Source organism: Thunnus albacares, chromosome 17 (assembly GCF_914725855.1).
Source record: "Thunnus albacares chromosome 17, fThuAlb1.1, whole genome shotgun sequence".
Lineage (NCBI taxonomy): Eukaryota > Metazoa > Chordata > Actinopteri > Scombriformes > Scombridae > Thunnus > Thunnus albacares.
In genome coordinates, this window is record NC_058122.1 from 5,104,073 (window position 1) to 5,128,799 (window position 24,727).

A 24,727-nucleotide genomic window follows, 5' to 3' on the forward strand; every position below is an offset into this window, starting at 1 on the left:
ACCAGCACAGGGAAGGTAGTCCAAGGAATGTGTCCATTAAGTCAGTAAAGGTTTAATTCAAAGTCAGAAAGATTAGCATTAAGTTGTCAGTCCGGCAGTAAATATACAGGCTACAGTGTGTCATTTAGTAAATGCTGCAGGTATCCTACCTACCTGGCAGGAAAATGATGATTGTTGCTGATCTTGATTCTTGTTCCTTAAAGAACATATATTGGCGTATATGTTGTCCAACATGCACCAATATATTTTTTATTTTTTAAAGTTATACAGGCAGCATTTGATGTATATTTGATCCTTTTTCTTAATTCAAGTTTAATATATTTGTATGTTTTTTTTGTTCTGGTTTTTTTTTTATTATTATTTTAGTTAATAAATTCCCAGTGAAGTTTACTGTTTCAGTTCACTGATGTCATTTTATACGATTCAGTTTCTTGTTAAACTGTAAAACATCATGCCTCCATTACATATCTTTGTCACAGGTGTTTGATAACCACATTTGAGGGATCATTGCAAGAAAATCTGTGTTTATGTATATATTCTGTATATTTAAGATATCAGAATTTTTTTGCTCCCAAATATTGGTATCGGCCCCCAAAATCCAGTATTGGTCGGCCCCAATGAACAGTAAAGGATATTTTTACCAAGTCTTTATTAAAACAACACTCACATGCCCTTATATACGTTGAAGCAATAAAACACATAGAGGGAATTTTGAACTAAAAAGACTGCTGAAGATTCAGACTGCTGAAGCCTCATATTAGCTTTAGGACAGTGGACTTTGCTCTCCATATCTTACATTGGAACTGGTTTAGGAAGGGATCTTGTTTATGGCCAGTATGGACAGGAGGGATGATTACAGCAACCAAAAAGCACAATGTGTTACGCTGTGATTTGGTCACATAGCATTCCATAGTATTATGTATTCTTAACCAGTTATCCAGCAGTGGATTGCATATTCAAAGGTATATTTATGATCTCACAGATGTTTACTGTCTGCCCTGAAAGGTAGAATGTTTGCTTGGGGCAAAAACAAGATCTGAATCAAATATTTCAACAGACTTCTTTGTGTCGTGAACTACATCAACATAGCACCATATCCTGGGCGTCCAGATTATTTTTCGCTGTTTTAAGATGATAAACACAGTGCTCATTATCTCAGAGGCACAATGCTGAGTCGCTGGTCTTTTTAATTAGAGAAAAACTTTTATTAACAGGGCCTGTACCTCGTTAAAGTGTATTTTTGCATTGCTTGGGTAGCAGGTAGACACCAAATTGATGCGGTTTGGAAGATGAATAAGTAGCATGTCTTATATGTGTATTTTCTTCTCAAGGCATCATTTATTTCAGCAGTGCTTGTTTCTATAAAGCAGCGGTTTTCAAACTGTGAGGTGCGCCTGCCCAGGGGGGTACAAGGGAGTTGAAGGTGGGGCGAGGAGGGAGAGAATTGTGTCAAAACTTGCACTACTTCTATCATTTATAACATATACAGATCTGAACACACATAAATTATACATGTATTTTTAGATTCAGCATGACTTAGACTTGTTGGGATATCTTATCTGCAATTTCCATAAATCTTCTCAGAAATCATGGATAAAGATGCCTCTTGTAACTCCAGAACTTGCCTGAGAATCATCAAGTTTTTTGGTTGTCAAAGTAATCCAGTGATTGTTGTCCATACATCTATCGGTACATTGCAATCAGGAACTGAAGAGAAGAGCTAATTCAGCATAGTTTGAATGGTGCCAATTTGCTTAAATGTAAACACATGTAGGCTAAATATAAGCCCACAGCATTAGACTTTGGAGCCCCTTCTATAGACGAGTGGAAGAGTCTACAAAAGGTAGGGACACTAAGCTTTAGGAGCCTAAGTAGATCCTTTTTTCTGTCTTTTGTAACTGTATGACATTAGTCTGCTCAGTGGCTTTTTTAGAGGGAAAGGTCTCTTGTCAGAGAAGACATGGAGATGACTGTAGGCATTCAGCTATCTGTCCTCCAACATGCTAGTGTGTCCCGCAAAACCGCTGATCACCACTAAACTACTGTCCCATTACAAGCCTTTTGTGTGTGTGTTTTTGTGTACATAATGCATGTGATACGTTGGACAAATATGCTTCCTTCATGTACCGCAGGCCATGGTAACCCATATGTAAATTTGACCCGTATTCTCTTTTTGTAGGGGAGGGTCATAAAATATCTTGACTTTCAGGTTCTAATATCCACACACACACACACGCATGTTCTCAAAGTACAAAATTAGACATGTTAAAAAATATCTAGTTTGTACTGTTTTGTAGTGAATATCAATTTGGTCTGAAATCTGAAATAATTTTCCTTCCAATGATGTTTTCATATTTTGTAAGAGTTCTGTATCTTTTGTTCTGCCTTGTGGGATGTTGATTAAGTTAAGACCCAGAAACAATAATACCACTATAACCAGCACAGCCTGGCTCAATGCTGTATTCCCCATGGCTTGTTTTGGGAGTTGGTCATGAATTGTCTTACGCAACTTGATTTTGTACAGCAGAATTTCATCAGAGCTGTTCCATGTATCCAGGGTTTTTCCTGGCCCCAAATCAGCTGGAGGTGGTACCTCATAGTTTTAAAACCACTTGAGTGTGTGCATGTGCGTGCCTTCTTCTGGCCCTTGCGCAACCCAGTTGTATGTATATCCAACAGTAAATATATACACATGAAAAATATCTTCCAATACTGATAGTTGGTCTTTGATACCTGTGTTTGTCAATTTGCCTCTGCCTAAACATTTCAAGGAGTGCAACTTCAATTAGGCTATATAACCTCCAGGTGATTTTTGATTTGATTAAAACAGCAAATAGGGGTGATGGTGAATTTGAAATTATTGCCAAAAGCTGTTCAGCTAATTTGAAAAGATGGTGCCAGTGTAGGCCTGCTGTGGCTGCTCTTCAAGAGGGCTGGACTTTTTATTTTTTGTGGTCTTGTCCTGTTATTAGAAATATTACAGTATTTGTCCTCATTGTCTTTGTACATAACAAAATTCAATGCCTTCCGATCTTAAATATATATAGATATTTTAAGACATCATTGGACCTTGAATCACAAAAAAATATATTTGAAAGCCTTGAAAGTCTCTATGCAGTAAAAATCCCTGGTATCACCTCCTACAGCAGATTGTTTTTACCGATTGCTATGTATGTCAAGTTTTCCATTCATGCATGGCCTATGTGCATTTCATATTGATAACAATAGTAGATTTACCACTCAAAATTCTTTGTAATCTCTGAAACAATTGGTTCTTGACTTTAGACAGAGGTAGACAGTAGCAGCTTCTCATTTATAACCAGCAACTGTCAGTTTTGCTGGATGAAATGACAAATGTCTCTAGCATATTTAATTGGCTGTAGCTAACTAGCTAATTACTGTAAGCTAGCATTAGTTCCATGAGTCTTTGGTTGGCTTTTAAATGTTTCCAGCTGACTCAATTTAAAAGGAGAGCCTTGTAAAAAGTCTTAAATTAGCACTTGATAGCTATGTGCATGATATTATGCTAAAAGAATGTGGTTAAAGCATCCCAGGCAAAAAGTCAGCATGTTCACCAGCTAATGATCCATGTAGAAGGCATGGAAATGAAGAAACAGCATTGTTCTTGTATTGCAGTGTAGAGCTAGTTGGTCTTACTCTTATTTCCTTCTAATATATCCCTGTCTGGCTGCTGACAGTAGCTTTCATACTTGCTCATATTTTCAATCAGTATATTTTCACTTCAAACATTACAAGAAAAAAAGGATCTTAGGATGAGGACTAACTGATGTGTTTGTCAAATGTAGTGTAGCATTGCTGTGATGTAAACTTTCCCAAATCCAATAAAGAGCAGGACAGAGCTGCTAACATTACATTACCCTAAACTTTGGCAGTACCAAAGCTTTCACACAGTGGGGAAATACTACACAGTGGATGTACTAGTTGTGAATGGGGATTTTCCAGTCCACAAACTAATGTAGTTAATGATGAGCTCCTTCACTGAGCTGACAGACCTGCTTTACATTAGCTAAGCTATGATGAGACAATTACTGTTTTGGGGAGGGTTTAGTGAATGGCCAATTAATGGCATTAAGTTTAAATAGTTCAAACCTTTGTTTGTGTTTTAAATGTTTTGTGCTGTTGAAATTGCATGACTCCATTGCAACAAAGAAGCAACATGGTTGGATATGTGAGATAGCTTTGGTAAATCTAAATTATAGGCTGTGACTGACACCTGACGTGTTGCGGTGTCACTGTTGTAGGGACAGCTGAAGTGTAGGACAACAGACTGTGTATATATTCCAGAGGACCAAAGCTAATAAGTGTCTGCACAGAAGACTGGGTATATACTTGCTAAGTGGGTCACCGGCCTCTCGAAAAGACAAACGCTTCACTGCATGTGATCTGATGCTGAATAGGATTTTTCAGAGAGTGTGGGGGTTATGAAAGAGAGTGGACATAACAGGAGGTAGAGAAGTGGACATGTGACCAGAGCAGTTCGATCTCCTGAAGAGTGTCTGGGAAAATGTAGGAGGGGAAAGGCAATGGCTTTTCGTCTTTCTTGGCAACTGTTGAAGAGATATTGACATAGATATTCAACATGCAAGTTCAACATCCAGTATGCTGAAATATTCAACAGCTGCTCAGAAAGAAGAAATACATTCAGTTTGAAATGTTTTCTCTGAACCAGTATAAGAACTGGTGGTGGAGTAATGACATTTACATAACAAATGGCATTCTGTTGAAGATTTTGTTGAGGGATTAGTCTTTGACAACCCGCTAATCAGTGTATAGCACTGAAGTAATGCCAGCAGTGCTATCACTGCACTGTTAGAGTACATTTTAATGAATAGGTAATAAGACTAATGACTGTGACTTTCCTCAGTTCACTTCTTCAAAATGATAATTGGAACTGCAGTTGACATTTTTAAGCTCTAGATACCAAATAATACAAGATGTTCTTATGGCAGTCAGTGAACTCTGTTTAACTGTTGCTGCAGATGTGTTTGATGTAAATGTTCCATTCTGCTAAATGACAACTTTAAGTCAAAAGTTCAGCTTCTTTGACAGTAAGCACTGTTTTCTATTGGTTGACAGAACAAAGTCCACCAAAGTTATACTTGAGATGAAAGTACTGTACTGATTTACTGCCACAAAAGATTACAATGGTAGTAATCCATTATTTGAATATCGATGCTAAAACATGTTGTCATTCTGTAAATGTTGGTGTTACTCCATCCATGTCAAGACGACTCAATGATCTTGTAAGACGGTTCTTAGAAAGTCTTGGTTTCAATCTGTGTCAGACTATACAATACTGATTTCTTTTTATACATGTCATATTGTGTGATGAATGCCTGGTTAATTGTTGTGCTACAATGTAAATCACCAGAAACCTATTTTATTTGTTTCGCCTGGCACTCTTGGGTTAAATTTTTAATTTTTTAAATTTTCTTTTCCTTAAATCAAGCTTACAGAGTGGAACAATCATGTGACATGATACTAGCATGGGATCACTGAATCTTACATTTCCCATAGTGCAACTGAACAGTATCTTTCATTAGACTGCCCTGCCTCCTAAATGCCAGCTTTGAAAGTGTCAAATCCTATCTGATGACACTATCAGAGGCTGTGTTCAGAATTGCATACTAACTTACTTTTCATACTAAGTATGACATCAAATTGAGTATGTAGTGTGTTCCAATTTCATACTATGTGCGTTTTGTGTACACAAGAAATGCCCGGATGTATACTAAACTGAATTTCTGATTATGCGGCATGAACTGACTGGACATACTCAACTGCACCAAAATGCATTGCGTCTCTTCAGACTGCACAGTGGCAGCGATTTTGAGCCAGGCTAAAAGCTATTAATATGTCACTTTATTAAGTTTTAATATTTTTACGCAAGAAAGTATCCATTTAGATTCCCAATATGTGGTCAGTATGTGGCTCCTAACATTATTCTTAAAATATCATCCATGTTGCTTGTCCTACACCTACAAACAAAGCCTATTTTAAATTCTGTATTTTTGTAAGGGAGTTTGGCTTGAGCATTGTTAAGTTCAGAGGCTCAGAGGCTGTACAGTCAGGGCGTGCTTTCAGTGCCCTCAGCAGACACGTCCCAATTGTTTCAGAGCATCCCTATTGGCTGTTCAGGAGGAGGCGTCAAATGTGGGACAAAAGTATTTGTACTCGTAGGTTTGATTTGTACTTATTGATTTGATTCGTAGCTGTAAACTTGGGATTCACACATACAATTGAGTTCTGGGTCAACTTTTTTTCACCCCCAAACAGAGAGATGTGCAACTGCAAACCTTTTTTGTTCAGCTCTTTGCGCACGGTTCACCACCCGATAACACAGCTTGTGATTGGACGAGAGAGAGGATGCCTGCGATCTCATGCATCAAAACAGTTAATGGTTGTTTGTGCAGTCGATATTAGATAAATAAGTACATACAACTTTTATAATTTTTCAAAAGTATCCAAAAATAACAGTGGCTCTTTGATTACCAAGCCCCTGCATGGATTATAAGAACAAGTGACAGCTTGTTGTAACGGCTGAACTGTGCTCTACAGGACAGTTTCTAAAGTAAGTCTCTAGCACGCAGCGTTCCAGAGATATTCTAAAAATAGTAATTAGAGTACTTTTATGTTGTAAACGACATCGTCGACCCCAGAGGGTTAATGCCATCTCTCCCCTTTTCCATGAGTGGGTTAGGGGGTTAGCTTGAATAGCTGAATGAAAATTTCGCACATCCCCCATATGTGGCCATATGTTGCTGGCCACATCTTTTGTTTTGTTAATGGCCCTCCTGCTGCTGCTGTCTGGTTCAAGTAGGAAGCTAAAAGCTTATAGACCTTAGACCTCTTAGAGCTCTCCCAAAACCTCAAGACGAGATTAATTACAGAAAAAACAATAATTTGATTTTATTTTAATTTCTTTATTTCAGGAATGAGATGTGAATGAGTTTGACAAGTCAGCTGATTATGGTCGGCATGTTGACCAGCACGTAGTGGTGCAATACATCATCAACTGACTTACTTACAATGCTGCAATTATAATAATAATAATAATGATGATGATGATGATAATAAGAATAAAGGTTGCACTTTATTTTACGGTACACTATTAAGACATAATAAGCTGTATTTTGTATCAAATGAGATAGATACTAGAAATAATATGTTCTTTAGTAGACAGTAAACAGACAGGATTATACTCTAATTACAAACCAATCATTTGATCACTGATCTAAACCTTTGAATGGAACCTTCTGTTTTCCAACATGGAGAGTATGTAATGTAAGCTATATTTTGTATGATGTCATTTTATATGTGATGTACTGTTTGTAAATTTTGCTAATTGTATTGTTTTTTAATTGTTTGTATTGTTTGTATTGTACTGCATTGTTTTTTCTTCCTGTCCAGGGACCGCAGATGTAAATTAGCTATAGCTAATAGCTAACTCTGGCCCAATGGTTGTGTTGTGCATGGCCCCTTTTAAATAAAACTAATAATCTAAAAATTAAAAATAATAAATAAACTAACCTAATTAGACATCACACACTTAAATGATGCTGTAATTAGAAACCAAATAGGAGATCCTAACACACTGTTAGACAACATTTTACAAGATCATAGTCTAATTAGAAATCAAATACAATGCCATATCAGATCCAAAATATGCTGCAGTTAAGAAGCTATTCTACACTAACTACCAAATTATGCTGAAGTAGACACCACATTTAATGCTACCAACATGGGCCTATGATAGCATAATTAGACAACATGATATTAGATGATATATAACCAAACACACAGCAAACACATTAAGTATCTCAGTCAAGACATAGGCTATGTATTAATTTTTAGAGAAACACACTGAGTTTATATTGACATGCAGCAGTATTTTATTTGGATAAACAACACAGAAAAGGATGATCATCAAAAGCTGTGTGCTGTACTGCGCTGCTGTGCCACATGTGTAAATGCGCACATCACTCTCAATTTGAAGACGCACTTATCGTTTCAGCTACTGTGTGATGCTGCAGGTGCTTAATAAACCCAAAGGAAAGAATCTGACACACAGCCAGCTGTGGGCAACAAACAGAACACCAATACTGATGTTTCTGCAAAATACCGAATATATTCAGTGACACCTGAACAACATTATTGTAAGATTCAGACGTTAATCTAACATGTTTCAGACCTGCCTGAGTCACATTAATGACGGACAGCGAGTCCTCTGGTCTGCCCACCGGACTGATGCAGACCATTAACTGTGCTGAAAAAATTCAAATATAGAAATAAAAACAAGGATAAAATCTTGTGATTAAATGTTGTGTAATGTAGTGCTTATAGTTAAAAAAAAAGAGTAACAAATGAGAAAATATCAGATTTGATATCAGATTTTCAAACCAGTTAATCGACAATAGTCTCAAACATTCAAATAAATCATCAATACAGTAAGTGAATAACTTTGATAATTTGTGCAATGATGTATAGTTGTGATCTATGCAGAGAACTTGCAGACACATCAGGTTGTTAACAGTGCAAATGCTGCACTCAGGCTTTAGAGAGAAAAAGCTATGAATGAAAAATATAAAAACACGCTGGCATGTAGCGGGGTGGGGGTTGGGAAACCCCTACGTATATCCCTCATGGGGACTTTATATCACTTGGGAATTCCAATTGACACAAATGTGGGATTTCTTTCTTTTTTCAGTCATATGCAGTAGTTAATTAGCCATATAGTATTTTAATAGCCCATTAGTCTGATAGCCTGTTATCCCGAAAACAAAAGCCTAGTGCTCCGAAAACACACACTCTCCCTGGAGATTTATGCCCTTAATATCTTAGCATATTTTGACGTGCAAACGTGATACTACACTACACTACAACAAGACACGAATATCTCACAGTTTTTCAGAAGTTTTCAGCGATTTTACTGTAAGTCATGAACTTAGAAACGTTGCAGCTTCTGCTTCTTCACTTCCTGTGGAAATATGGACAGCGCCACTCTGCCGTTTCACGTCACGTTGTTGTTGGAGCAGATCTTATTAAAATATCTGTCAGCGGGATTCAGGCACTGTGCTGCCACCTACTGTCCACAGTTATCAAGTGCAGCCCACGCTTAACCCCAACTTTTACCGCCGTGACATCACTGCGGTAACATGGCAGGAATTACGTCAATAGAATGTGGTGACATCTATAATAGAAATTTGGCAAAAGAAGGAATTTTCCTGCATAATGACCTTTTAGCTTTCTTTTTTCTCTACCTCTTTCTTTTTATAACTTTCTCTCTGCTGTCGTGCTTTCCTCCATCTGTCATGGTTTCATCTCCCCACCCCTTAAGTGTTCCTCTGTTCCTCAGTTGTCACTCCTTAACCACATCCTCTCTGGATCCGAAAGCTGTGGATGATTTGTGTGTGTGCGTAGGTTGCTATATGAAAGAGTGTGCATGTGTGTGTGTATGTGTATGTGTATTGCACAAATGGGGAGGGGGGGGGGGGTGGTGGTTGTTCAATGCCTGAAAAGGGGAGTGGTAATTTTTTTTTTTTTTTTTTACCTTTTTGGCAGAATGCACAGGGTTCAGTTTTCATGACTTTCATATGGTTGCTATGCAACCATAGGAAGACGTCTCCAGCTAATCCATATACATAGCTTCTCACACCTCCACGCTCTTCCTGCTCATCCTCTTCTCTTTCCCTCTCTTTCTTATTCGTTGTTCTTTTTCAACTTCCTCCTGCTGTGTCTCTTCCTCTTCTCCTTTCTCGTCTCTCCTCATCCCCCTTTTTTTTCTCTGTGAATGATCTGTCTATCCTTTGCCCCCTCCCCCCCCCCACCCCTCTCTCCTGTCATCCTTCTGCCATGCTGCTGCCTCCCCCTGCCCACCTCACTGTGCTGGTCTGGGCTCAGCTGCTGGCAAGGCTTACGGCATCCAAGGTCACCCACACTGAGCTCTCAGTCTGACAAGTGGGCCTAGTGTGTGTGTGTGTGTGTGTGTGTGTGTGTGTGTGTGTGTGTGTGTGTGTGTGTGTGTGTGTGTGAGATAGTTGGAGGAGAATACTGCACAGTATAAACTAAGCATGTCCCCACCTATACACAAACACCGTGTGCATGAGTATATACTCATGCATGTGCATAATAGTGTCTGTGTTGCTTTGGCATGAGTGCATGTCCTCATTTCTTTGTTCACTTTCCTATATGTCAATGCCTTGTGTGTGTGTGTGTGTGTGGCTGTTCTCACACTGCACATATCTGTGTTTGTCCTCATGTGGCCTGCTTGTATAACCGTCCCCCCCGAGGTCATATAGGCGGTGATATAGGAGACTCTGTGTTGTTTAAAACACATGGACCTGCTATCTGTCTGTCTGCAACCACTTCGCCCTCCAAATTTTGACACTCATCTCTGATACAGACATCCAGAGTGTTTGAGGAGACATGTGTTATTATAAAAGAAGTAACTGGGTTTAAAGCTGCACAAGACTACAAAGTGAATGATTATAATTTGTACAGTACAGTGTACAGTTTGTGTGTACATATGTCTGCATGATATTAACAGGACATTTCAAGCTGGATAAGAAACCAACTTGTTCCAACAAAATCATAATCTGACACATGCACATCCATATGCATGTGTGCTTATGCACATACTGAATAGGCTGTACAATGAACAACGATGAATGAGATCCAAATAAAAGTCACATTCTGTTTCAGAAAACAGGCAGATGGATAAATCAGCTAATACCTCTGACAACATGGTTGTTAATAAAAAACAAGGACAAGGTCACAAAATACAAACAACACATGCCACTAATTATATATAAGATTTAGGTGGAATATTTAAAGTTCCCCTCCACTCATAAATGTGTTTTTCTTCTTGTTCCTTCTGTTGGATGTTTGAGCTTCACTGTGCAGAATGATGTATGTGCAGAGTTTGTTTTCACATTCATCTGCTGAAAGTGGAAAGTTTCTCTGTGCTCACTGAAAATCCAATTTTAAGGGGCGGGCCTATAAGCATGATTTGTGACATCACAGGATAAGCCAATCCTGGTCCAATATCAACTTACACAAGTGTGATGTAGAAACTTGAGGCCTCCAGTGCACAAACACTGAGAACAGACTTTACAGTGAAGTAGATTTCATCTTCTGTGAAGTAGTAAACATTTGAAATGAAATATATTTGCATATTCATATACTCTGGAATTGGTAATTACACTGTTTTTGTGGAAAAACATATCAGACACACAATATTGTTCCAAACTTTTCATGATTTAAGACGTGTCCAGAGGGGATCTTTAATTATTTTACCATCAATATCGATTACTGACAAAAATTAACACTGAGTTTTAGTTTAATTTTGAGTAGTTTTACTACTTATTTACTTACTAATCAGTTGATCTTTTATATTAATAAAAACAGCCATTGGCAGGTTGTAAAACTCCCTGATGTGTTTCTCACTTTCTAATAAGCATTCAGCTAAAGTTAGCAAGCCATATATAATTATAATTATTAGCAAATTTATAAAGGCTTTTAACAACAATACAAGCTTGCATTTGTAAATATTAAAGGATAGGTTCATGTTTTTATGGCTGTAATCCTTCCTCCTGTTCATAGTGGTCATTAAGAGATCCCTTCATAATGTACTTTAATATACTTGGGCAAAATCCATTGTCCTACTTTAGTGCAAAAATGTATTTTAAAGTTGATTTATTTGAAGATAATATGAAGCTTCAGTCCTGCACATTAGTCAAATCAAGTCAATATCTTTCAGTCACAGTCTTTTTCGTGCCAAATTCCATCTTTTAGTTACGATCATTTCACTGCAGCTGAACAGGAAAACACTGTCTGTCGAGACACAAAGACAGAATTGTTTACTGTAAAGACTGTAACTGTGGAAGATATCCACTTTATTTGACTCAGACGGTTGAAGTATTATTATTCAGATAAACTTTCAAATACATTTTTGCACAGAGGGAGGACTGTGGATTTTGTCTCCCATCACTTACACTATAAGCTCATTATGAAGGATCTTCTAATGGTCAGTATGAACAGAAGGAATGATTACAACAAGAAAAACATGTTTCAATGTTCATTTGGACACTTGACTGTTGTTTTAAGACAGACTTGAAAAATTGTGAACCTATTCTTAAAGTTGTTAATAAATTGGACTAAATTTGTTAACACATAGTCCAGATGCTGAGCACCTTGAACCTGCATTAACACGTTCACTCTCCTTTTTGCTCTATTTTGGTCTCCACCAACATCAGAGAAAAATATCTGGCTCTTTTTAGCTGCTAAATGCTGCACTATGTTCACCAGCTAGTCGCTAACTTCACCTGTCTGCACTTTGGTGCTGGGCAGGTAGCATACAGTGGGTTTATTAGAGATTTTTATCTGAAAACAGCTGCCTGAGGTTGGTGAGAATGTTGAGACTGAATCTAACAGATATGTTTCGGACTGTGAAACCAAAACAATGAGCTAAAAGACACTAAAAAGCTGCTTGGATTTGAGGGAAATGCAAATTTGGGTAACAGAGGTCTGGTAACCTCCCTTCTTAGTAAATCCACACCACCAGCATTTTCACTTCCTTTTCAAACTTCTTCAGCCCTTCAGCAACAGATTTCACACAGCTCCATGTGGAGACACAAAAGGCTAGTAGTACTCTAGTAGTACTCACCTTTAACTGATCTATAAAGCAGAGGTTAATGATTTATAAACCATTAATAAATCTATTAGTTACAATTTACAAGCTCCCAATAAAGAGCAGCTTATTAGAAAGTGTGACGTATTATATTTTTCAGTAGTTCATGTTACTGTTTTTTTTACCTCCTGTATATTTTGCTTCATTTGCATTTTTTGTGTGCAGCAAAAGATCATTTTCCTATCTCCACCTCATCTAGTCAACAGAACTCCCATAGCCGCATTTTCTGTCCATTTAACTTTCTCCTTCAGCTGTCTCAGTGTCCATCCTGCTGTCTTGTGGCATATTCAGTGATGCTGACAGGTTATCACTGTCATCAGATTAGCATTTTTTCTGTGTGTTGGTTTTCCATAGACTGTTGATCCATGAGGAACAACAGTCTCTAACACTTGCTCCTCTCCGGTCAATGTAATAAAAGCAGTTCTAAAGTAGTGATATTTTGCATAATGTAGCTTTGTTGCTCTGTTACCGCTTCAGGCATTCTTGTCTCTGTTGTCTGACAGTAAATGGTGTTAAACCTGTCCTCCTAATTAAACTGGAGGCACCTGTTGAACGGACTCCCCCCCAGTCTCTTGTGTTTCATGCTGTGCAGCCCAACCTGTCATGATTATTTGCATGCCGTCTTCTGTCTTTTGTTTGATTTGTTGCCTGAGATGGTGTTTACTCTTCATGTGTTGCTCTCAACACCTTTTCAGTATGTTATACCAGTACATTTGAAAGTACAGTTTGCAAATTGAAAGTTAACCATCTATATAAGAATATTCATATCATTTCATCAAGGCCATTGAAATACTAATACAGTAAAAAAAATAATTTACATAATTTGACATAAATTGCTTTAATTTAATGTAGGCTGTAGATCCAATATCAATATTAGGTCCTGATACTGATGTAAAAAAGTGGATTGGTTCATGGAAACTGATGAATTTGTTGCATTAATCAGTATCACTAATCAGTGTATCACTAATTAATCCATGTTGCGCACCCGCAGAGAATTATTACCCACCTCTGCAGTTTCCCACAGCTCTATGAAGGCCTTTTAGCCACTTTGTTCCTTGTTTTTTCCAGCCTGCAAATTCTATTCTTGCAGAATTGTGTATTTTTGACAAGCTAACACTGCTGATGAATCCACTGTATACTACCTTCAGCAAACAGCAGACAGACAAAATAAGCGACTAGATGGGGTTTATAACTGTGTATAGACGGCATTTAGCTGTGGAGATGGTGGCAACAAAAACAGAGCTAGAAGGAGAGTGGACATTGTACTTATATTCATCAGGTGGACAGAAACATGTCTCCAAACTGCTAGATGTGTAAAAAGGCAACTTTTTTCCAACATGTTAACCAAAATGAGGTGATATTATGTTGAAATTCTGTTTTCAGCTTGCTCAGCTGCCCTCAGTTGGCCAAAAATCATTTAATACAGCTTTCAAAGCATCAAAACAGGACATGACTCATGACATTACTGTGCCCAAATGAAGAGTGAAATATGTTTTTCATGCCATCATTCCGACTGTTCGTACTGACCATTAGAAGATCCCTTCATAATGTACCTATAATGTGAGCGATGGAGGCCAAAATCCACAGTCTTCCTGTGCAAAAACGTATTTAAAAGTTTATCAGTTCAGTCTGCAGTCTGCTAGCAGGAGGCTAAGAGCTAACAGCACTGACATGGCGAGTGTCTCGTACCACATCTTCAATCTGCTGTTGAAATCTACAGCAGTTTTAATGTCCTGCAGCATGTCATGTTAAACTGACAGCTGGGTTGCAGGGAAACGCCACTGTTTAGCAGTTAGCTCACCCGCTAACTGGTAGCACTAACTTCTGTCATGCCGCAAACTAGCGCAATGTCAGCTGTGGTGTACTGCGTTGGTGCCTTTTTTTTTTAACCATGCACATCCTGCTTGTTATCCAAAATGACACACTAATACGTCTATGCAATATCAACTGTTTGCTTTTCAGCTGTGAAATTAGTTTGGTTGTATTGTTAGTTTGGTTTCCCACTGCAATATCCATTTTAAACAAGGCCAAATAGACTGTCACTACATTTTAATGCAGCTTTGCGCACCTGCTCTTATTTATTTATGGAATTGTTTGTGTTTTAATGTAATTTTATGTCTTAAATGGATGTATGTTTTATGTGTTGTTTGTGAGCCCCTAACCTAAGACAAATTTCTATCATTATGTGATAGACAATAACGCTTTTTGAGTCTTTAATATTGAGTACTGTTCAGTAAATTGCAAAATAGTCTTAAAAACCAACATGAAAAAGAATCGTGATCCTGCCTGAAAAAAATCATGATATGATATTTTTGCCATATGGCCCACCCCTACTTCTTAGTGTCAAAGTCTCTCTTTTTGTTTCTATACTTCCACCTCAGCTCAACAGGGAAACACTGTCTGAGGAAACACAACGAGAGAATTAAATAAATGTGGCAGATATCCTCTTGATATGACTAACTCAGACTGCTGAAGCCTCATATAAGCTTTATGTTAACTTTTAAATTACTGAGAATTTATATGATAGGTTATGTAGGTTTTATTGACTTAACAGAGGCCTACAGATAATTTTGAAAATGAACATATTCTTTGGAAGCTGACAAAATTTTCATGATTTTTCAGCCATTTAAATAATGTAAATTAGTATCAAAATGAGAGTAGTTGAAGTTTGTATTATTGAGACAAAATTATTAAGAACCTGAACGACATGTTTTTTTGTTCAGTTTTATACCAGTGCTGATGTGCAAACAAAGAGGTGCTCACTGTTTTCTCTGAAGTTTCTCTGCAAAAACGTATGTTTGTTTATTGGCATAACTGTGGTTTAGTGTGTCTGTGTGAGGTTTTTTTTCCCCCGCTGTCATACTGTCTGCTGCCGTTGTTTTAGGCACAAAAGATTCTCCTCTTCTCCGCCTTTACAATGACAGTGAGCCTGTAAGCAAGACGGGCTTCATCATATTGCCATGACTCTTGTTTTGACTAATTACCATCATCTGACATCTTTGGTAGATTCTTTGTTTTTCCTTTCGTCACTGTTATAAAATCTGTCCATCTTGTACCTCATTTACATTAGAGAGTATATTGAGTATTGTATTTATAAATTTGTATTTGTTAATGTATCTTATAGCATCGTTACATGTTTTTATCTTATACCTTGACAGTGAGGTTATAATTTTTCTGTTGATGTTTAGTTGGTATACCATTTATCCATGTTTGCCATCTTACTGTAGTTGAGCCTGTTAGAATGCTGACATTTGCTAATTAGCAGTAAACACAACTTGGATTTTTTCTTCTTCTTCTTCTTTTGCCTGCTCTGTCTGTACACCCTGTTATGATTTCCATCATATAAAGTGCACAAGATCAGCTCACAGGTGTCCTGTCACAGGTGGGAATACTTCAGTCAGATTTGAACACTGCCAGGGAAGTATTCATCACACGCCCACGTCAGGAACACCACACCCAGCGCAACATGAAAACAGCACAGGGATGTTATCAGCCTATTGAGGCGGTTAACTGTCATCAAACTATAGAACCTATTGTTAAACCAGTTTCATGGACTCTCCCTATCTCATTCTTTCACCCTATAGTCTCACATGCACCGTATAACCTCTGACAGCCAGCCAATACACTCCTCTGTCATCACTGCTCTTTGACTAACAAGCATATGATCCCAATTTTACAGCCCAGCTACTTACTAAATTAAAAAATGCACAGATGCAACTGGAGCTTCAAAGCAGGGAAAGACATTTTCAATTATATTTACAGATTATGCTCTTATCTCTTCTTGTCTTAGTAAAAGCTGCTGAAAAACATTTTATTTAGCCTGGTCTGATTGGCGCAGAGTTGATTTGCATCCATATTCCCCTCACTGCCTAAAAAGAAAGAGGGTCACACACACATACTCTTGGCAGAATACCCACAGTTGTTGCTACAGAGTGTGTGTAGGCAGGTTGGTGGGTTGGTTTTCTAGGCTCCAAATGCACCCACATCCAAACATCCTAAGAGAAAAGTGTCCAAAAAACAACAACATAGCAGTGGATACTAATACCCTATGACCTCATCTCTACCTGCTGCCAGTAGTGAGACGGAACCGCAGCTCTGTCTACAAATACACACACACACACACACACACACACACACGCACGCACACACACTATGGGAGGTGGAAAGGGTCACAGAGGACAAGACGCACGGACATATGCTCGTGCGATTACTTACTAAAAATCCCGTATGTGTATGTATGTACGTCTGTGTCAGCCATGCAGACGCACGTGCATGCTCACGTGTGACTACTAACACGGGCGTGCGTGTGCACGTATGTCTGTGTGGGCATCCTGCAACTGCACGTGTGACTCTTTTTTTTTTTTTCTTTTTTTTTATCCATTGAGGTGTTCCTCTCTGTTATAGGATGCAAATTTTGGCTGAGGTCACCATCAGGTCACTGTAGCTTACTGGTAAAGTAACAGACAAGCAATCGTAACGTTGGCAGTTCGATTCTGCTGTCAAGCATGTTTACATCATCCATAGAAAATGCCCATCATATTTATCTGGTTAGAGTTGAACATCATGCTACATGCAGAGGAGACACGACAATTAGCATCATTTCCCTCAAGCTAAGTTGGCTAACTTGTTGTTTGATATATAATCCGCATGTCCCTGGTGCTCCATGCTAATATGTATTTGCATAAATTCATTTATGACAACGTTGGGGATAATGTAATCACCCCGTTTTGGAGTGTGATAGAAGTGTTAACATCAATCAACAAAGTTCTATATTTCAATAAACGGTTGTTTCTGAAAGTGAGGTCGTGTTTATTAAATGCAGTGACAATAATTTGTCCCTTTGAAACCAATTACAAGCTGATGACTCAAGTTAAGGTATTTTATCCAGTAGAATTTCAAACAGGACTTAAAAACTTAAAAGCTGACAGGCTTTTTAATTGGACTGTATCCAGAATTTCCATTGCTTTTACCTGTAGGAATTTGAATTGAATTTGAGGTATAATATTTACATTTTCTTTTTGAAATGAGTATTTTATTCATTATATATGGACATTGATGCCAAAAAGAGTTTAAATAAATCTTTATCTAACAGTATGCTACTTGAATGATTAAAAACAACCGACTTTAGCCGACTTAGCTTGAGGGAGATGTTGATAATTGTCCTTTTCTGCATGTAGCATGATAGAAAACTCTAACCAGACAAATATGATGGTTTTTTTATATTGATGAATAAAACATGCTTGACAGCAGAATCGAACGTTATGAATCCAACGTTATGATTGCCAGTCTGCTACTTTACCAGTAAGCTACTATGACCTGATGGTGACCTCGGCCAAAATTTGCATCGTATAGCAGAGGAGCGCCTGAATGGATTTAAAAAAAAAAAAAAAAAAAAAAGGGTCACATGCGTGGACGCACGTGTATGTGCCCATGCAGTCGCAGGATGCGCGCACAGACGTACATACACACGTACTCCTGTGTGTTAGGAGTCACACGTGCACATGCACATGCATCTGCATGGCTGAGTTGTACTAATCACACACAGACGCACATACATACACACATATAGGACTTTTAGTAAATAATCACACAAGTGTATGTACATGTGTCTTGTCCTCCGTTACCCTTTCCATCCCCTATACGCTCACACACACAGTTCCAGGTCAGCGTGCCAGTGTCTTAGTAGTGAAAGACAAGTCAATAGATGCAGAGACGATAAAAATAATGATTATTAGTTTATGCCTTGAGGGTAACTTTTTGTGTCTGAGGTCAAAGGTCAGGGTCAGACACATAACACCGTCTGCTGAGCAATATATAGTCAGCCTATCCATTTGTCACACAGCCCTAAAATCCCACATCACACATCACAAAATCCAAATGATACATTCAGTTTTTATTGAGGTGTAAAATTGGATTGTTTTTTTCTTCTGGCTGTGGTCACACGAATGATTTCACAGTCAGATGATGACGTGTTTGCAGACTAGAGGGGGCAGCTGCAACAGGGAAAGAGACATAACTGCTACAATAAATGAAATCATTCACTGTTTTTCTTGCTTCACTTCTCTCCGTCTAAGCGTACTTTCCTTATTTTTCCCCTTTTTTTTTAGACATCTTGTACATATCTTTTTCTGTTGATGCTCTAATCCAGTCTAGTCATGCAAAGACCAAAATAAAGAATGTGTTCCCTCCAATGGAAAAAAAAAAGGTCTACTACTAAGTTCTACTACTCATTATTTTTGTCTCAATTAATTGTTGAGTGTATTAAATGCAGGGAAATTTGGGAAAAATGTGTCTTTTTTTACATCACAATTGTTGGCAATTCATTTTCTGTCACTGATTAATCGATCAATGAACTAATTGTTTTGGCGCTTAAGTAATTTACTGAAACAACTTGGCACTGTAGTGTGCAAACATTGCTTAAACAGGAGTAAGCAGTGCATTAGGTTTTGACCATTTTCGGTCTCAGATTAATACACGTTAATGAGCATTTATGTTAGAAATATGGTGGAGGACTCACCCAAAACTCCATTAGAGTGGGCTGTATGACAATATGTAATGTCATATAAAGTGGTTTATAACACAGTAAGCACCACCTTTTAATACTGTATATCAGGCTGTACTTGGCCATTGTGACCAATTTAGGAAATCAGTGATCAGGACTCTTTCATGGCAGCATTGGATTTATGCAGTTTTTCTTTCTGAAAATGTGTTACATCTCTATATATGTCTGTATTATAATATAAAATTGCATATTGTAGTGTAGGATTTCATTTCTACTGCCTACCCCTTGTGTCCATGCCCCCCCCCCCCCCCCCCCCCATGCAACAGTGTGGCTCAATGACGTGTTTTTAATATTCTGGACTACAATGGAGCTCTATGGCACAGAGGAATAAGATAAATCAGGCTTCGCAGGTAATAGTTTTCAGTGGGATCAATTAATTGTTGGCTTTGCATTTTTCATGGGAATTTTAACAGTTGGAGAAATATTGAAAATGGTCAACCTTATTCTTGAATGAAAGGAAATATTTGAAAAGAAATTGAAATGACGTGCCGCAAAGGTGCTGAATTCAGGCCCAGGATCATTTGCATTAAGACCACAGAGCCATCAGGTCACCCCATCATTCTTTATTCTGCTTTTCTTCTCATCATCATTTCAACAGCCAAATGGTTGTTTATTTTGGTGACTGTCATTTTTTCCTCCACTTTCACAGCCAATTTGGCAGGCAACCAGCCATCTACTCAGAGTTTCTTTCACATCTTGACACTTGTACAGTATTTCTGGTAAACTACTGATAGCAGCTTGCTCTATACATCTGTCACAGTAGCTGATGGGGGATGGAAGTCATTTTTATCCCCTTCTTACAGAATGATGCATATTGTACGAAAAGGCTCTTTCCTCTTATCCCCGCTCTCTCTCTCTCCTTCCATCTTCCCTCATAAGATTAATCTTGATGTCTCTTTCATTTGGCGTTTCCTGCTGCCAGTTAATTAGCCCCTCTGCTGAGGTTTGTTTGCCTGGGAGGCAAACAAATGTGTTAGTGTGATAGTTGGGGAGATGAGACGAGTAGTGCATTGCTTTTTGTTGTTGTTTTTGCCACAAAGTAGAAATGAAAGGAGGGGAAAGAGGATAGGTGTGTATGTGACTTACCACAATACAGTTAACAAAGTAACATACTGTACAGGAACCACACAGCTCCTGCCTTCACACCCTGAGCTGAGGGTTTGAACGGCCTTCATCAGTGATGGTGTGTGTTTACTTCTATGTGGATGGGTGTAAAGAGTTTTATGAGTGTAGGAGTATGTCTATATACCTGTCCTTTTCACTATTTATGTATCCAAGTGGTGCCAACAGGGTTAAGAGTGATTGAGTCTCAGCTTTGTATTCAGATGGAAAGGTAGTGTCATTCTCATCATGTAAAATATTCTTACAGAATTCTTTAACTTAAGAGCAGCCTTGACTGTAGTGTTTCCCTCCACCAATGTGTGTGTGTGTGTGTGTGTCTTAATCGTGAACCTAACTTGTGTTTGGCTATATGAGAAAGAGAGTCACACAAAGAGACGTATGTGTGTGTGACAGAGACCCAACCCAAGAGCAGCTTGCACAGATGGAGGAAGATTAACAGGGAATGTGTGTGTGTGTATGTGTAAATGTGTCTGTACATTGTGTGCATTCAAATGTGGATTGCCAACAATAGATTTTCCACCCAGTAGCTGCTTTGCATACTGAACAAGTACTGTGGGTTTTGTTATTGCAGAATGAAATCTAAAACAATATTGTTATTGTACATTGCTTTATTTTTTCTCCTGTGCATGAATCACAGCTCTTGTGCATAAAAACTAGTATATCTTTGACAACATATACATGTCATAAAAGAAATCTTTCATCAGTATGCATTTAAATGCAACCACTGTGTTAAGAGCCGTCACAGTTTGACAGATGTCCTTAACTGTGATTAGGAGTATTTTAGCGATCCAAACAGTGAGTACTCCTAATGTACATTACTGGTCTTTCCATAATTACAGAAAAAAACACCTTCTTGCTAGTTGTGTTATTTTGGAAATGTGTTCAACCAATCTACACGGACAAAACAAAGAACAAATCCCAGCTCCCCCATGGCTTAGAATATGAAAAGGGAAGACTTTAATTCACTACTTTCCTTCTATCCAATCTCTTTACATGCTTTATCAGGTTTGCTTTGGGTCGGGAGTGTCCCAACATGAACCAGGTGCCAGTTCTTTACAAGACCATGAGAAAGACCACACCAAAAAGACAAATATATTCTTATCTAAGAACTTTTTCACCTGGCGTTTTATCTGCCAGGGAGTTATTCTTATTCCAGGATAATAACTATATGATTCCTCTGTCTTGTGTTGCTGTTTTTAGGGGCCAGCCTTGATGCTGAAGCTTTGATGTCCAAGACACATTTCCCTACGGAGACTATAAAGTGTTTCTGTTCTTTTTCAAAAGCTTCCATCTATACATTTCCTGATGCTTATCTTAGACTTGGTTGCAGTGGTATCAAGCTAAGCAAAGTAGCTCAGACACCCTTCTCACTACTTCCCTATAATCCCTCCAGTGTGTTCTGAGTCTGCCCCGGGGTATCCTCCCATTTAGACATGCCTGGAATATCTTTCCATCCCAGAGGCATCCAAATTACATGCCCAAACCACCTCAACCGACTTCTTTCAATGTGAAGGAGGCGTTGTTCTGTCAGCGCCTTCCAGAGCTCATCAGCCTGTCAAGGAAATTAATTTCAGTTGCTTGTATCTGCCATCTAATTCTTTTGAAGAGCTCAGTGTTCATCACAATAGTCCAGTAGAAAGCTGCCTGTCAATCTTACACTTCATCTTACCTTCACTCATGAACAAAACCTTGAGATAGACCTTGGGGTAGAAACTTGTTCTCATCAAAAAGTGGGCAATCCGGCAGAGTACCATTGCTTCAGACTTGAAAGTGTTGACTCTCTTCCCAACTGCTTCATACTGGGCTGCAAACTATCCCAGTGGGCACTGGAGATGAAGGAGTACATCATCAGCAAAAAGCAGAAATACAGTCTCAAGAGAAAGTCCTAATCAGAGAAATGACACCATTGGTTGTTTCTATTTAGTTGACAAGGACCTTTTTGTGGACCTTTTGCCATGAGCCAGGTCCAACGTTTTTGCTGGCCAACCCTGTGTTTTATTGCCAGAGCCCTCTGCATTGGCATCCCTGCTGCGCCACCAGACTGCCCCCATTCAAATGAATGAGAGGGCTGCTTTTTCACACAGAGCTAATTGGTCTAAAAGCAGCCTTAGAGAGGTGCTCAGAGTAGATATTTGGGTCAACAAAACCATTGTAGGTTTTGTGTTTCTTCCAGTCAACATGAGTTTCCTTTACCCCTGACCACATTCTTTCCTTAACCTTAAACAAGTAGTTTTTGTGCCTAAACCTAATCATACCACAACCACGGTGGTGGAAGGTCAGAAAACAGTTAGTGAATAATTTTTGTAATGGACATATGCATTGTGGAAGGCCATGAACAATACTGTTGTTCTACTGGTATGGGAACCTTATTCTAACCTGTCTTTGTCTTTTTCTTTCATAGGTGGAGCCACTGAAGAAACCTACCTGTACATGTTGAAAGGCAGAGCCAAGCACTGTGTTTTTCAGATGGACACTGGGAAACCACCAGCATTCTTTGCATTCTTTTTCAAAAGACATAAGATAGAAGAAAATACTCAAGATTGATACAGCGCAGTTTTACCTCCCGCTGTCTCCTCCTCATCCCCTGATCTAATCAGAGAAACCTCTTCTGCTTTCTACCTCCCAGAGAAATAGAAAAGGAAAAAATAAACAGGAATTTCTTATCTGTTATCAGTTCCTCCTTTTATTTTCTTTGTGCAACATTTCTCCATTTACCTCAGGGATTTTCTCCCATTGCCTACCTCCTCCACCGAAACAGCCAACCCAGTGACTGGAACACAGAGCGAAAACACACCTGTGACCTCTCACTGCTGTTACCGTGACAACCTGTATTGCCTCTCAAGTTCTCCTCACTGCAACCGTGACGACCAGCAATGACCTTGGACCTCTTACCACCTGCCAGTTCAGACCTGCTCACTGCCTAAATTGTACTGATCCACACTTGTAGCCTGAACCTCAGGCTAGTTATTACTGGAAGGAGAAGGGTCATATTATTCTATACCTGACAGGCAACTATATACCTCAGCAGACACAGCTTCTTGACACTCAGTCAAGGAAACACAAGGGAACTTTTCAGCCACAGCATTCACTAGCCCGGTGCTTCAATCTACCCAGCAGGTAACACACACTCACTAGCCTGGTGCTTCAATCTACCCAGTAGACAGCTCACTTTCAGCATCTTCCGTTTGCCTTAGAGGCAGGAGAATAGCAACAGTAGCCAGGGAGGCCTCCAGAGAACCAGACAGAGAGACTCAGGAGTACCACATGGCAGGCAACTTAACTTCATGTGCTTCTCGGCAAGGCACATCATACACGAGCCTCGCGATCTGAGCTGTAGCATAAATCAGCAATTGCCCAAGAGGCCTTTGGAGATCACAGAAGAGACTCAGAGGTTCCTCTGCCTTGAGGTTCCTCTCCAGAGAAGTAAAGCTACCCACGGAGCAGGAGTTGTTCTTGGCAGTGTCATCTGGAGGCAGCCACTAAGACTACAGTACTTCCTGGGAGATATAACTCAGAGCATTATAAACCTTGGAAAATAGGGTAAACATTAAGAAGATCCATATGGTGTGACACTGAAGAAAAAGGAAGAAGAAAAAAAACGCCTTAAGTATAAAGAGAAGAATGCATCGGTGAGTTCTTTTTTCCCTCAGTTTCTACACTTGTTTATCAGCATGCTTTCTTCTCATTTTTCTTCTCTGCAACAGGCTCTGCAGGCTAGGGTGTAAAGAATATAACGGTAATATAGTGGGGAGGCATATTTTGTTGCTTGCTCCCATCATGTCATTGTATACCAATGAATAAAAGGGACACTTATGGTTTTTGTATTTTTCACTTCTTTTATTTTCATTTCTTTGTATCACTAACTGACATTTATATGGCATCCCTGCCTTATTAGATGGGACAGAGAGGAGAAAGGAGATTAAGGAGAAATGGAAGGAGAGCTTTGCTATGAAGGTCATTACTGAATTTGAACTCTCCTACAATAACATTTTGGCAAGGAAACCTCCATATAGAAGCGAACTGGCTGAAAATACAAGCCGCAAAAGATTTGCAGCTTGATGCAACCTTAACTGAGTATATGTAAACTCATGTAAAATTCATAATTATAATCACTGTCTTGAATATTTAAAACATAGTATGCTTTTCTGTCAAGATATTTGAAAAAAACATTCCCCCAGAAGTTTTTGCAAAATGTGTGGTTTGAGATTTTAGATTTCAAACATATTACAGTAGTACATTTTTCTCATTTTAAAATGTGCATCATAAAATAAAAAGTCCATACCTGCCAACAAAAATGTAACTCAAAATTTTGCTTAAAGATCCCCTCCAGATAT

At 38.7% G+C, this 24,727-nt stretch overlaps 1 protein-coding gene across 1 annotated transcript in view; it reads left to right on the top strand.

Moving 5' to 3' along the window:
* The window catches only part of LOC122967450 (thyroid hormone receptor alpha), a 130,286-nt gene that overhangs the window by 28,507 nt on the left and 77,052 nt on the right, over positions 1 to 24,727 (top strand). The window contains exon 3 of the mRNA XM_044332120.1: positions 22,795 to 24,022. The gene's annotated coding sequence lies outside the window, so the exon portion shown is untranslated. The remainder of the gene's footprint in view (positions 1 to 22,794; positions 24,023 to 24,727) is intronic.